The sequence below is a fragment of the Pholcus phalangioides genome, unplaced genomic scaffold (assembly GCF_987345545.1).
Source record: "Pholcus phalangioides strain wild (caught in Gottingen) unplaced genomic scaffold, Ppha-v1.0 ptg000008l_1, whole genome shotgun sequence".
Taxonomy (NCBI): Eukaryota; Metazoa; Arthropoda; class Arachnida; order Araneae; family Pholcidae; genus Pholcus; species Pholcus phalangioides.
This window is the reverse complement of record NW_028301601.1, coordinates 45,732,669-45,747,988: the sequence shown is the minus strand read 5'-3', so window position 1 is coordinate 45,747,988 and position 15,320 is coordinate 45,732,669. Positions and strand designations below refer to the sequence as shown.

Below are 15,320 nucleotides of genomic sequence, written 5' to 3'. Positions count from 1 at the left end.
TCCCGGGGTCAGAGGCGTACGCTGGGGGTGGGGGGGGGTGCCCCCAAACCAACCAAAAATTAGGAAAAAAATTAATATTTCGATGAAAAAATGCAAATATTGGAAAGAAAATACTCTTTATATGGTATAATAGCCAATTTCTGTTAATTTGAATGGTCTTTGAAGGGTGGTAATTCAAAATTTAACGGAAAGAAAATTTTTGTGCCCCCTTACAAAAGTCGATCCTGCCTACGCCCCTCCCCGAGGTAACTCCAAAATCGGCCAGGACGGGTTCTTCAGCGAAGGACGTCTCTACTTTACCAATACAGCAACTCCGGTATATCGTATATATACATATATCATATATCGCCATACGGCTATTTCCAACCAGTGAATTTGGGTGAGAAATGAAGGCGCTATCTAGTGGTGGTCTCCCAAAGTTCGGCAGGTAAGTAAAGAACTTGCTTCTGATGTTCTTGCCCGGATTCGAACCCGTGGTCTTTGACGGTAACTTTCGCATTGGAAGACGAGCATCTTAAGCTGCGGCCATTCGGAGGCCACTGGACGTCTGGTCAATCCAGTATATGCTCCACTACACATACTGGTTACTGTGTAAGGTTCAGCATACGGGAACGTCCCATGTTGGGTAAAGTAGAAAATCTATCTCAATCGTTCAACTACATAAGGACTAATTCCGTGTCAAGGTACTTTTTTTTTTTTAGCAAGAATGCTTTTAAAGTTTGTTTGTCCCTGCGACTAAGTGAAAGTTTCAGTTCAACGTACGTACTATCAAGAACTTTATTGAAATGAAGCATTGCAAAAAGTTATTTCGGAACTGCATTCGTATTCAGCGAACTTTTCATTGGACTCTGATTGACGACATTCATGATTTGCTTGAAACGCATATGATAGATACGGACAAAAGGAAAATAAAAAAATTATGTACGGGGTGACGTACATCTCGCAAGTGCTGCTACCTACGGACCTATTATCTGATGCGAAAGTTAAAAAAAGGCTACGAAGTTCAAGCGAAATGTCAAGCGCACTGTAAACAAAAGATAACGAATACAATCAGCCAAAGATATATACAGCATGTACATCCGATGCACCGAGATTGCTGCATTCGCATAATCTAACTTCACGCCGCTACTAAAAGAAGAAAAAAAGATTCAATAAAGATTGATAAAATACTCACGAGTCTATAACGAGTCTTTTAGACCTGGTGTGCCATATAACAAAGAATTATACGGTTTAGGAGTAGCACACGCAAGTCTCCCCAATGAAGCAAAATTACTCTCCAAGTACAGTTTGAACTGTCGAACCAATGAACCAATTTCACCATAAACCGTGATCAATGAAAGCAGGATGCCAAGGATCAAAAGTTAACGAACGGATGTTATAAAACTGGGCACTCACAAGCGAAATAGAAAAGAACAAGCATTAAATAAAAGCGCCGGATTCTATGTCGCATCAGGAAAACTAAGCCATCTGGCTGCGTGATCAGAGATAATCAATATCAATGACGGTATTTTCACTTCAAAAAAACTGAAGGATTTCGACGGAAGATACACTGGTGGAAAATAAAATCCCAACACCAAGAAGAAATTAGTTCAGAGGAATGAAATTTAGGCAAAGCAATCGTCTCGGTAACATATTTGATTAAAGTTTCAAGGTCACAGGTTAAAGTAAGAGCGAGAAAATGCATTTCAAATGTGAAATGGTGGTACATTAATAGCCACTGCAGTCGCCACGATTGTGAATGCAAGCATGCGAACGTGCATGCATTGTGTCATACAGGTGCCGTATGTCATTTTGTGGGATGGAGTTCCATGTCTGTTGCACTTGGTCACTCAAATCAGCAACGGTTAATGCTGGTTGTGGATGACACTGGATTTGTCTTCCAATATGTCCCATACGTGCTCGATGGGAGAAAGATCTGGCGATCTCGCAGGGCAAGGCAACATGTCGACACTATGTAGAGCACGTTGGGTGACAGCAGCGGTATGAGGACGAGCGTTATCCTGTTGGAAAACACCCCCCTTGAATATTGCTCATGAATGGCACCAACCGGTTCAATCACCAGTCTGACGTACAAATTTTCTGTCAAGGTGCTAGGAATAACGATGAGAGTGCTCCTGCTGTCATAGGAAATCGCTCCCTAGACCATGACTCCTGGTGTAAGTTCAGTGTGTCTGCGCAGCAGGAAGCTTGGTTCCACGCGCTCACCTAGCCTTCTTACCAACGTACGACCATCACTGGCACCAAGACAGAAACGGCTCTCATTTGAGAACACAAGAGATCCCCACTCCGCCCTCCAATGAGCTCTTGATACCACTGACGTCGCAGATGGCAGTGATTTGTAATTAAGTTGAATGAACGCTACAGGCCGTCTGGCTCGGGGCTGTCCCTCAAGCAATCGATTTGTTACAGTTCGCTGTGTCACTCTGGGAACAACAGCTCTAATTTCTGCTGCAGATGTAGTAGGATGCGCCACAGCCCTGTGGCGAATACGGCGGTCTTCCCTCTCAATAGTGGCCAGTGTCCGGCTTGACCCCGGTCTTCTTGAGACAAGTGCCTTTCCACGGCCAATCCGCTGCCCTGACCACTGTTGCCAGTAATTATGCACAGTGGATATATCCCTGCCAAGTCTTTCCGCAATATCGTGGAAAGAAAATCCACCTTCTCGTAGCCCTATTACACGGCCTCGTGAACCGATAATACTGCCCTTTTCGTCTCCTTAAAGACATTCTTGACTCAAACGTACCTCAAAACGTCCATAAATGATAAATAACGCTCACGAAGTTTACATGGCGTATTTAATGCAAACGTGAGTTGCATGATCATAGTGGCGCCACTCTTATTCGTCTAGTGCGAAATTTTGACGAGCGTCATCTTTCAGATGTGCAAACACGCCTTCCAAATTTCGTTTATCTAGCATAACTCCTTCTTGGTGTTGGGATTTTATTTTCCGCCAGTGTAGTATATCTTCTCTAATATAGCAGCTACAAGCCAAAATGCAGACAATTAAATCCAACGATTATATAACTCCAAATTCAAAAAATTGAAATACCACACAGCCGTTTAAAGACCAATATTGCGTGGAAAATGGCCTGTTATAGCGCAGACAACTCGCTATAATAGCATTCCATAGTACTGAAGCGAGTGGTCTGCGCTATCACACGCCATTTTCCACTGAAGTAGGGGCTACAGTCAATCTTACTTGTAACGTTCCTACTTAGAATGTTTTCCCGCCCGGTAGGACTTATTTTCGTGGCCCGAACTCCAACCAATTCTCATTACGATTTCCCGTTTAAAGCGTTTACCCACTAACGACGGTTTTTTGAAAACATTATACGAGGGATTCACAGTATATCAGTCTTGAAACAGCTGTTTGGTGTTTCAATTTTTTTATATTTTGAGGGTTTTCAAATCGTTGGATCTAATTTTCTACACTATGATGAAAAAAAAGTGTTTTTTTTTTTTTTATACAAGCCTAAATGATCGTTTTCTACTTTTTTGGTTGCGTTATATACCGTAAATTCAAATATCATACATTAAAGGGGAACTGAAATCGTCTGATATCTATCTATTCAAGTAAATCGATAGCAAAGTTGGATTAAAATTATCCCATAAATCACGGATTCTCAAACTTTTTTCACCCGCGGCGCCACTTAAACAACGCTTAACACACCTAATCAACGCTTATCCGCGCTCCACAAACAAAATCTGACAAAAAATCGCTTCGAAGAACCTTTGTTAGGGAACATGGCAAAGGTTGGCGGCGCACAGTTTGAGAATCCCTGCCATAAATAAAATGTTCCAACTCTCTCTCTCTCTCTCTATGAGAAAGAAATTAATTCTAAAACTGAGTTTTCCTATGGAAAGTTAATAAAATACTATTGACAATACATAATCAATTGACGAAAGTAATTTACCCAATATTAATTCTCTTTCCCAACTGATAATATGAAAAGTATGAACAAGAGCTTCATGAACAAGCTCTTAATGACATTTTCTAGCAAAAACAGATTGATTATAATAAATTATCTGGCATAGACTTTAATAAGGATTTTTCCCCCTCCTTCAAGTTTGGATTATTACGGAAGCTTGGTCACACCACAGCGAGCATACACATACACACTGCACATACTACAGACAATTCTCACACTTGCTTAACTCATAATACAAGACCGAACACTACACTGGAAGCTGACAGAGCATAAGAAACGGGTCACCAAAGCCAACCAACGTTTCTTTCTTATAACAAAGATTATTTTCTCAATGATGACAAATAGAAAAAGAAAACACTTGCGCAAAAAAAAAAACTAAAAAATTATTTCCCAGGCATTATTTTGTTCAAAGCCTCTACTTTATATAAATACACGCAGATTAAAAAAAAATCTGTACATTCTTGTAGCTACAGAGAAAATCCACAGACACGCCCACAAATAACTGCATGCCAGCCATGCCTTAAGGGCGAGGTCCTGAAACGGGCCTAGAAGCATACTCAGCATTATACAAATTTAAACATTCTATTAATTTTTTGAATCGCGTTACCACACACACAATTTAACTCTTTTTTGCTTTTAATTATAAAGATAATTTCATTTCAACTATTTGAATAAGACTAAGATTTTAATCCTAAGAAATAAAAAAATATACAAAAAAGTGAGAAAAATTGTCTTTACTTGAAACTGGTAAATGTTTTATATCTGTAGTTTCTGCCTTAAAAAAATCATGAGGCAAATTATCTCATGTTGGCTGCTGTACTCCCATAGACAGGCAATGTGGCAGATCCAAGTCATGAAAATTTTCTCACAAAGACAACTGCACATATACAGTATTACACAGCATATTATCTGAATACAAAAGACATAAAATCTGATTGAAATTTGCTTGAATAAAGAATTACCAAATGGTCAAGAAAAAAATTGAACAAGGAAAATGTTTCCGAATAAAAACTAGCAATAGAATCTACGGTAGCATTCCACTCATAGTTCCAGAAATGTAGATGGTAGATTGGCGGATACATAACCTTGATCCACTGAACTGCTTTTAGGGGTACATGGAAACATTTGCATATGACAGTGGCTCTCAAACTTGGCACCTGTGGCTCTTTTGCCCAGTTCATGGTTCATCTGCAGCTGCCCAGAAAAATTTGGTAGATATTTTCCCATATAGAAGAACCACTTCAAAGCAAGAATAGGCACACAAATATCTCCAGCTCGCCGCAATACCCTGACAAAAATTGGCGATGCCCTAGGAGCCATGACACACACTTTGAGAAACATTGGTGCATAAGATATCCGCGAACCCCTCCTGATCACATAAAAATATCTTGTAAAAGATTTCATGCTCAATAAAAGCTGGTAAAGCCCTTTATTTGCTGCAGAGTATCAATCCTGAAACATTTTCACACAGACTAACGAATAAGATTGCATGCAAGAGCAGTAACTCCAAACTGAATGTTGTGTGACATTTTAGGATGCCAATGACAAATTTAAAACTCATTTTCAAGCATATTGGAAACCTAAATGAAGAACATATTCAACTATTAACTTTAAAGAAAAAAGTTGGAAATCAAGATTGACTGCTAGGAGTTGAAAAATCACAGGAGCCAGATTCAGTTACAATGACAACTGACATATCAGTATTGTCATGTAAAAGTTACTGTTCGAGCTTGCAAAAGGGAAGTCTAAGGACGGCACAAAATGATTCAATTGTATAATGTCTATTCCAACATTGAAAGGGGTCAGTAAGCCCTGGAAAAGTTCGAAACATTTAGGACTGTTTTTCTCTGGATAAAATCTCGCTTGGCTCCAAAGAAATTTGGCTGGAGCATAATTTTCTTTCTCAATTTGTCAAGCCCTTTATTGACTGTTATACCTTTATACTGCATATCCTTACAACACCAATCACAATCTCAATCAGAACTGAAATCTTCACAAGCCGATTGTTATTTTACTCAAAACATTCAGCGATATTTGGCTATCTAATTTTTTACATACAATGTCTTTATGCATCAAAACTTCATTCAAATCCAACTACACAACTAAACAATTGTTTGGATACAAATCCACAAACATTGTTTTTTTTTTTAATGTAATAATGATAGTGACTCAGAATAACTTTTTGTTAGCTTGGCAATGAAAATCTATATATAAACCCATAAGAAGTTTATAAATATATATATGTAGCTTACATTGACTTTGAGGATCATAGACATTCGTGTAAAATTCAAAAAATAAAGATGCACACAACACGAATGATATTGAAAAGTGCATAATCCACACAATTTAAAAAAAGACTTTCCTCCCCCCCCCCCTGATAACAAATTAACATGTATCAAGGTGTAATAACTGTACCCCTATCTTTAATAATGTGGAGACACGAAATAAATTCGCCTTAAACATACAAGGAAATTAGGTTACAACATGCATGCATAGAGAATTAGGTGTAATTATAAACAGAAAAATAATTCTTATAAAAGCTTCAATGTATGAATCCATCGATAGAAAAAAACTAAAAGATAATTCTTCGTTACATCTCTTTGAACTAGCAAAATCTCCTGCAATAAGAAATTCTTACGCGCATTAAAATACTGTATAACATTTAAAAAAAAAATTTTAATTTCATGAATTTTGAATACAATCCTACACAAATGGGCTCATATATCACCCTTAAATACAATATTTTTTCCCCTATATCAAATGATTAACTGTCATTCCTAATTTACAAATGGATTTTTTGTCACATTGGTGTCCGCAAAAGAGGAGTTTTACTGCATTTCATATTAACTCTGGAAATTATTGAATATGTGTGAGATACCCATGCAGATGTGATTGACTTTTCCCTGTGATTAAAAGCCCCATAGGATATGAACCAAGTCACCACATGGTTACTAAAGTGTAAGAGAGGGCGACTAATTCTGTACCTCAGAACCATACTACTGTACGTCCATTTGAGTGATTTTACAGTATAAAGAGAAAAACAATTCATCTCATTATTTTAATAATTCCTCGAAAAGTATATCAGGACATGCTATAGTCTGGTTTTGGCCACTTCATTTAAAAATGATTTTAGTTGAAATACAATAATATGGCAATACACTACAGAACGAGAAATTACAAGAACTCAAAATTGACAAAAATGGGGTTCAGACGCAGTATTATACAGACAAGGCCACTACTAGATACTTAGTAGCCATAGGATACTAGATACCGGCATTTTGGCGCCCCTTGCCATGTAGAACAAGCAGTTAAAGAGTGAATTTGGCCCCTCTTCAGGTCCAGGGCATCAGACCCACCTGCTCTCCACCCCCCTTTATTAGGACCCTATATACAGATCTTGAGATGGTCGATTTCTTCCCCCCCCCCCCGGATCGGAGCGAAGTGTTGCTAAACCTACTGGTTTTTCTTACTACATATTTTATCAACATTCACACATGAATTTGTGCAACATGTAGAAGAACGGGGAAGGTGGTCATAACAATTTTACATCCCTAACATTAGACAGACTAATTTTAAAAAACACAATATATGAGTTTCCAGGCAAAATATAAATCTTAATAATAATCAGGATGAATGTAGATCTTTAAATACATCTCTCTCAAGGATAGCAACAATTAAAGCATTATACGCAGAGTAATTATCCGCTCAATGCGAATATATGTGAGATCGACAATTTCTTATATAAGTACTCACCATTCAGTAAATTCCAACAACACACACACACGCCCACAACGTCAATTACATAAAAATTCCTTCAAGCAAAAAGGTAAATAATAATCAATGTGTTGCAGCATATTCACACATACAACACAACACAAGCACCGGTCAACGAACCTGCGCCGGCTGGAACCTATATGATGCTACTCCGAGAAGAAAGAAAAATAAATAAATAAAACATGCACATTAAAATCCCAAGTTCAGCTCGAATTCAAATCCCGAGGAGACAAACAAACGCGCCTTCACCGCTGAGCGAGCAGCTGTGCTCTGCCGAGGACTTGCGATCTAGCTCCCAGCCGCGCGAGAATTTGTCGCAAGAGTTACGATTGAAAGCCGCTGGGTGCCTGATAAATGGGAAGGGCCTTAGGATATTTTTCGTAACGACAGGACCGCTCGTAGGAAAGTGTGGAAGATAATCGCAATTGCGATGAAATAAGACAGCAGCAATTTTTTTTTCTTTTGCGTTTTCCCGTTGCATCTCGAAATTTGCAATGACATTGTTGAAAGAATTTTTTTAGAATAAAACATAACTCCACTGCGGTTTAATTTTTCACTATTTTTTAATTGAATTGTAGGTCTACATATCCACATCGAATTACACTTGCGCACTAGTGAGGGTTTTTGACAATTTTATCTTTCTGTCACACTCATGGAACCCCCACCCCTCATAGGCGTGAACTCATGCCTCATGGGCTCCAGGCCCCCCCCCCTCCCCGTATCGTCTCAACCAGGGCCGTAACTAGGATTTTTGCCACCCGAGGGCAAGCAATAATTTTGCCACCCCCACAACTTTAAAATTCGATAATTTTATAACGGTGTTCCCGCCCAAATTTTGTCCCACGGCAGTTGCCCCCCTCTAGTTTCAGCCCTGGGTTTAAAGCATGGGCCAACCCGGGCCAAGGGGGTGCACTCGCGATAATTACTCTTTTAGTCATTTCACATGCTTGCACTCTTTCTCAGACACTCACTGACTGGTCTCTTGCTCCCTAGGTCACTTTTTGGTCATCCCCATGCATGCACACTCTAGGTAACTCTTTTGATAGATCACTGAAGTTCTCCGCTCTCTTGGTCATTAACCAACCTGGTCCCTTGCTCCCTTAGATCCTCTTTTCGTTACTCCCATGCCACTACACACTCTAGGTCACTCAATGGCCTAGTTCCTGGATTTCATTCCTAGTTCCCTCTTCCACGGGCAAATATTAATTTCCTCTGGTATAATAAAAATATGCATTTCAAACCTCTCATTAACGGTCACCCCCTTTTTTTACGGACCAACGTTTGTCTCACGCCGGTGTCCACAAAAGAGAGATTTTATTGTAACTTTAAAATTATAATTTCAGATTTTCTGTTCACAGTGCTCGTATTTTTTATTTTTCTTCACCATATTTCTGCACATTCCGCATAATTCTTTTTTTTTCTTGGAAACCGATCCCATTCCCAAACTACCTATTCTTCCTGAATTGGGGTCCGGGAACCCCCGAAAACTGTTCAAGGAGAGAGATCCCGAACTCGTTAACGAACTCTAACGCATACCCATGGTGGGACTCACAGGGTTGCAGCCTGGGGGCACGGAACGATTATCATTTTTGTTTTTTCATTTTATAAACTTACCATAGGAAGGCTCGTGAAAAATTCTTGCGTGAATGCCCTTCAATGATCCCAGCCTACCGGCGCAAATGAATGATGTGGGAGACCATCCCCCCCCCCCCCACAAGGCTCGGGCTGACAGAGTCCGAGACAAATACTATCATTTTATGTTTTCATGCTATAAATCCACTATAAAAGGGTCCGTGAGAAATCTGGCTAAAAGGCGGGCCTGCCAAAGATCCTAGCCCATCCTGGAGCAGAGCCCCGTAGGGCTCTGGGTTGGGTGTGGTTAGGTGTTGGGTTTGAGAGCATACCTATCGAACTTGATGTTTCTTCTTTCACCATACGACTTCCAGGTACTGTGTAATTTGAAAACTTGAAATTCATCAGTAAAAATTGAACGGATATCCACATTAATGACAAGTAAAATTACCCCGTATTACAGCTTGTATATGACGCCAATGAAAAATTACATGTGCAGTGTGGAAAATACGGTAACACTGAGCAGTGCTCGGTAGTCATTGAAGAATCGACAAAGATAGACATGTTCAAAGAAAAAAAAATTATAAATGTTTGAAGAAAATGCTAGAAGATTGCAACACGCTATGACTAATCAAAATTTAGAATAATAAGTCTACGAAAAATGCACTTCGAATTCCGCCCACATCAAATTACAAACACTTTTTAACAAGTCAATCGAACACATTCACATAGGATACACAACAGAAGCATTTCGACTTCCCTCACGCACCCACCATAAAGAAGATGATACACCAAATTCGCAAACACACTCTCAGCTGGGTCACAAACCCTGAATGCCATCATCACTAATCTATCGATTGATTGATGCGTCTTTTCAGGGCTTCTAAAGACCTATATTTAGACAACATCGGGACAAAAACGTACCATGGATAGCCCTTTTAGCCATCAAAATGGCAAGTTTCCACCCAAATATATCATTTATTGTTATGCAAAGAAAGGCTGGGGGGGGGGGGAATCTTCAGAAGTTAATGGGTCGGCTATCTGCTACATATGATAATTGCTTCTACGAGAAAACGTCCAGCACGATAAATAAGTGGATCGTGTGGACTGACGCCAACGGAGATTTGACGTCCGCCCCACCTACCTGACTACGACAGGGATAGCGAGAGCAGCACGCGAAGTCCCTAGCAGCCAAAGTAACACGGCAAATCGCGTGCAAAAAAAAATAGACTTTCACCTTCACCTAAAAACATCACATGTACCTCTTTACCTAGGTCCTCCAGACAACGTACACAGTCTGCAGGATATTGCCCGCCCGCCCCAAACCGGGCGACGGTCCAACCGAATTCGATGCTGGAGTGTTTTACTCGCATCTCCATCTGCTTCATGGAAGGGAGTCATGTTAGTAAAAGGTGTAGGTAATGGGGGAAAAATGGCCAAAGATTAAACCAGTCGAAAATGGCAAATGCTTGATAACCCAAGTTAATTTGTGGCGATTGTTGGAGAAACTGTCATTGGAATTCTTTTCAAGAATATAAGCTATTTACACTTGTATAGCTAATCGTCAGATTATCTCGAGAAGGAATAAGGTTCTGTATTCATACAAACGAATAATAAAGATATTTTAAGACAACATTCATGTACAGAAGTTGATACTATTCGTATTTTTTTCCCCTCTCCCTAAGCATAAAAGGTCTATGTATAACTAGGAAATTCCTTCTTGTGTGGTAAAATTCCTTCTATTGTCATGGTGTTTGTGAACATACAATCTAAAAAGATTTTCCCCTTTTCACTAATAGGCCATGGGTGTGGTCAAGGAGTGAGAGAAAAGATAAGGCACGGAGAAAATTTTAATCATAAAAAAATTTTCTTCAAAGAAAAGAATGCTTAAAGCTAATCTGCATGAAGCACCTGCTGGAATGCATAGTACAATTTCTGTTGTTAAAATTAATGACCAAGTTGAACCACTACTACTTAAATCGAAAGTACGCACGTTAAATTTTCCTTTGCATTTGAATAAAAAATCTAGTAAAATTGCACTAGCGTTCATTTTAATCATTTTATGTACGGATTCGATTCGAACACATCTACTACTCTGACCATGCGCTTATGATAAGTAAAGTAGAATAAGTAGCATCAAAAATCGCTTCGAATATCGGCGAAGGTTATCTTCGCGATCGAAGATAGGGAAGTCACGTTATCAAGAGGAAAAGCAAAGAAATAAGTCCAACGACTAAATGAGTCCAAAAAATGATAAAATGCAAGTTGAAAAAAGAAAACGATGATGCATCGTCCATGGACATTACTAAATAAGAAAAAAACACAGTAGTTCAAAAACTAATACGTGTAACAACTCGGATGTGATCAGAGACGTTGAGTCAGGGATGCTGTGGGTGATCGAGCGTTATTGGTTGTATTTTTTCCTCAAGTTTTGTAAAATAATTTTTTGAAACTTTCGTAGTGTAATCCTGGCCTAAAACACTTCCAACGCTCCTAGAGAGAGAGAAGCGATCACTCTCGCAAAAACACAATTCTAATACATAAGAAAATTCAAGAATCGCCTGTCGCGCAAATTATTAAAAAAATAAATTAAGAGTTTCATGCGTAGATCGCTCTCTCTCTCTCTCTCGGTGAATGCGTAAAAACCCAATGGTTACCAGATGCGAGTGAATATTGGTTGATATCTGCTCAGTTTTACATGCCCAACCCCATTAATTAAAGCAACATTGGTCCACATTTTTCTTAATACGCCACAGAGAAGCTTCACTCTACGTTAATGCGAAAAATTCGTCGCATTTCACGACAACAAGCTACCACCAACAGCGTCCAGAAGACACAGCGGGTGAAAGAAGAGAACCTTCTTAGTCATCGACGGTAATTTGAATCCACAGCAGCAGCAATGGGAAAATAATACAAACAGCCTTTCTTTTTTTTTTTCACCAGAAAAGTGTGGTTTCGCGTCTTGGCTGTCGACCAAGCGTGACATGACAATAATAAGATGGATACCACCACCACCACTTTTGCGCGGCTTTCAAGAAGTGGAAATATAAAATCATTTCCAAGGAGGGAGGACTTTTAATTACGGATTGGAACAGCGGAACAATGCATGGAGAGACACTATTTTTTTTCTCTACCCTAACATTTTCACGGCTCGTGGACAGTAGTTTTATAAACAAGTTTGGCTTCTATCAGTCGATAGAATTTTTCAAATGCATGGTCGCCAACGAACCAAAATAAAAAAAAAAACAAACACGCACGACGCTAAAAAATCAAGTAAAAAACGGATTATCTACGACTACATAGCACATTCCGCGTGCAATTCACACGTTTCCAAGAATTAATAAAATTTTGAATTAATCCCTAGCGGATCGTGCAGCTGGTCAAAAAATTATACAGCGATAACCTGCTCAATATCTATGATTACTAAACGGGCAGAGAGAGAGAGGGAAAATGAGTTTTTAGCATCATGAGTCTGTAAGAGCCCACCTGCTGCTTTTTACGGATCGTGTCGGTAAGTATATCGCCAAACAGAACAGCTGGTACGCGGTGGCACGGAAAGAACCTGCTAGTCCACACCATATGTTTTCAACTTTCCCTCTCTCTCGCAATGACCCTACGAGTACAATCAGTGGAAACAAAATATAGAGCATTTGGTCCCAACAGAGCAAAGGGATAATTATTTATAATAATCACCCTGACAAAAAAATTTTGACATCCAGAAAAAAATTAAATTACACTTCGTAATTTACTATTATCATTAGTTGCAATGATACAATGGACGCCGCTTATTAGAATCCCCGAAAATGTTATTATTCGGGTATTTTCATCACTTTCGCAAAAGTAGGGAACGGACCAATATTATAATATGGGGAAAAAAATTCGTTGATTATCGGGGCTTACGTTATCAATTTTTTCGTCGAAAGTTGTCTTCTATGCTTTTTGAAGCTATGGTGAAATTGGACGGATCCTTTCCCCCCCCCCCATTAATTTTCGTTATCAACCTGCAAGACTATGTAATGGTTCATTAGCCGTTACCCGTTCGATCCGTGAAAAGAAAATTAGAATATTAAGAAATAATACAAACCGAAAACGTCTTAAAAATCAAAAATTCTATGTCAATAAAGAAAACGCGGAAAGATATCATTTTGAGCATGAAGCAACACAGAAACTCACAAGGTAAAGGAAAAGCCATCTCCAAAAGAATGGAAAATGAGAATTATTCTTGGAATACTTTTATTATTCATTTGTTGGGAAAAAAAAGGTGAAAAAATAAAATAACTGACATTCTTCCAAGTTTCATCTTATTTTTTTCCTGTTCCTCTTACGCCCTGGAAACTGTTAAAGATTGGGCGTTGTCCCCCAGCTTCTTTTTTTTTTGCTCTCTCTGGTTTTTATGAGCTTGCCATAAATCATGTTCGGTGTATTCGTCAGATAAGTTGGGAGAGCATGCCATCTTTTCCAGTTTTTTTTTTTGCCATATTCCTTTATATGCTGCAATGTATTCTCATCCACGTCTTTCATCACTTTCATTTTTTTTTCCAAACTGATCTTGACACCTTATTTTTAGATGTTAGATTTGTCATTGAGCCAAAGATAACGTGGTAACTATTATTTTTTTTCTCTCTGGTTGACCTCATGAATATTACGAACCGTATAAGTCCAACCTTTTCCTTTTTTCCCATCCTAAAACATGATTATCATCAGATTTTCTACATCCTTTATTTCCACGCAATGAGGTGTGCGCAAGTGACGTAAATGGCGTCTACCCAAAGGAAACTCGTCACATTTGTATTTTTCGTGGCATCTTTTGTTTCTATTGCAGTACTTACTAGTTCACATTGGCCGTTACCCGTTCGATCAGTGAAAAGAAAATTAAAATATTAAGAAATCATGCAAACTAAAACCATCTTAAAAATCAAAGTTCAAGTGTATGAAATGAAATTGTGGCACATTATGGATTAACAATAAGACGCCCCTTAAAACACATCGAGGAGCTCCGTTCTATCTGATATTGAGTCATCAGAATGCGTTTCTTTACGAGAAAGGGTAGATAGTCCCTTCGAAGGAAGAACGTCAATTTTCGAATTCATTTCAAGCCCAACAAACTTCCACGTTAATAACATTTCTTGCTTGTGGTAGAGTTTAAAAATTTCAGTTTCGGGACTCCTTAGCGATCGTGTTTCCTGAAGGCTCATGGATGGACTAACATTTGGAGATCACTAGAACTGTACAAGTTTCGTGCGCTAATAACGTACATAAGGCTTTTGAAAAGAAAATTTGCTTTTTAAACTGTCCTCTTGATACGCGAAATTTTAAAAAGATATTCCGTATATCTTTTAAATCTAATAGAATTATGAAAATCTTTTCGATTTCTTTGGAATGTGTCCTGATTAATTGGGAAGGGGATTTTAAAACTATTCAATTTCTTTTAAAAAAAACTTGTGATTTTGATAGATATGATACATCAAATATATGACATCCATATTTGTAATGGGCATCTTTTTCTCAGCCACCTCGCTGGGCATTTTGCTTGTTGTGGTGTTGTATTTGATAGATTTAAAAAACAGTATTAACTGACTTCAATCGGTATGATAAAAGTTCAATTATACAACGTACACAGAAACATTAGATAAATATTGACGTTTGTCTAAAGCAGCGGTTCTCAACCTTTTTTGACTCGCGGAGCCCTTTCCGGTACATAATTTCTATGGCGGAGCCCTGTTTGACTCTCGAGGAGCCCTTTATGTATATCATTTTTATGGCGGACACCCCTGTATATCTTTTTTTTATTTATCTATCAAATTTACCGATTTATTTTATTTTCCTCAAGTCACCGCGGAGCCCCTGGGAATTGCACACGGAGCCCCGGTTGAGAGCACCACTGGTGTAAAGTATTTTCTTTCGTGATAGCGGAACCCACAGCCTCAAATCAGCATTTAGAAGAGACTGGTGTTCATTTCGATGTTCGTTTGAACTCTATAAATGAACACAATAAAAAAAAGAACGAACAGTTTTCATGCTGTAATGTTGCTTTAAGTTACCGCT

General features: G+C 38.8%; 1 protein-coding gene across 3 annotated transcripts in view; it reads right to left on the bottom strand.

Moving 5' to 3' along the window:
* fwd (phosphatidylinositol 4-kinase beta fwd) overlaps positions 1–15,320 on the bottom strand; it is a 62,572-nt gene that overhangs the window by 34,553 nt on the left and 12,699 nt on the right. Inside the window, exon 1 of one of the 3 annotated variants that reach the window (XM_089234779.1) lies at positions 7,683–7,975. The exons of the other annotated variants lie outside the window; for them this stretch is intronic. The gene's annotated coding sequence lies outside the window, so the exon portion shown is untranslated. Of the gene's footprint in view, positions 1–7,682; positions 7,976–15,320 lie in introns of those variants that run through there. 3 annotated transcript variants of the gene reach the window in all.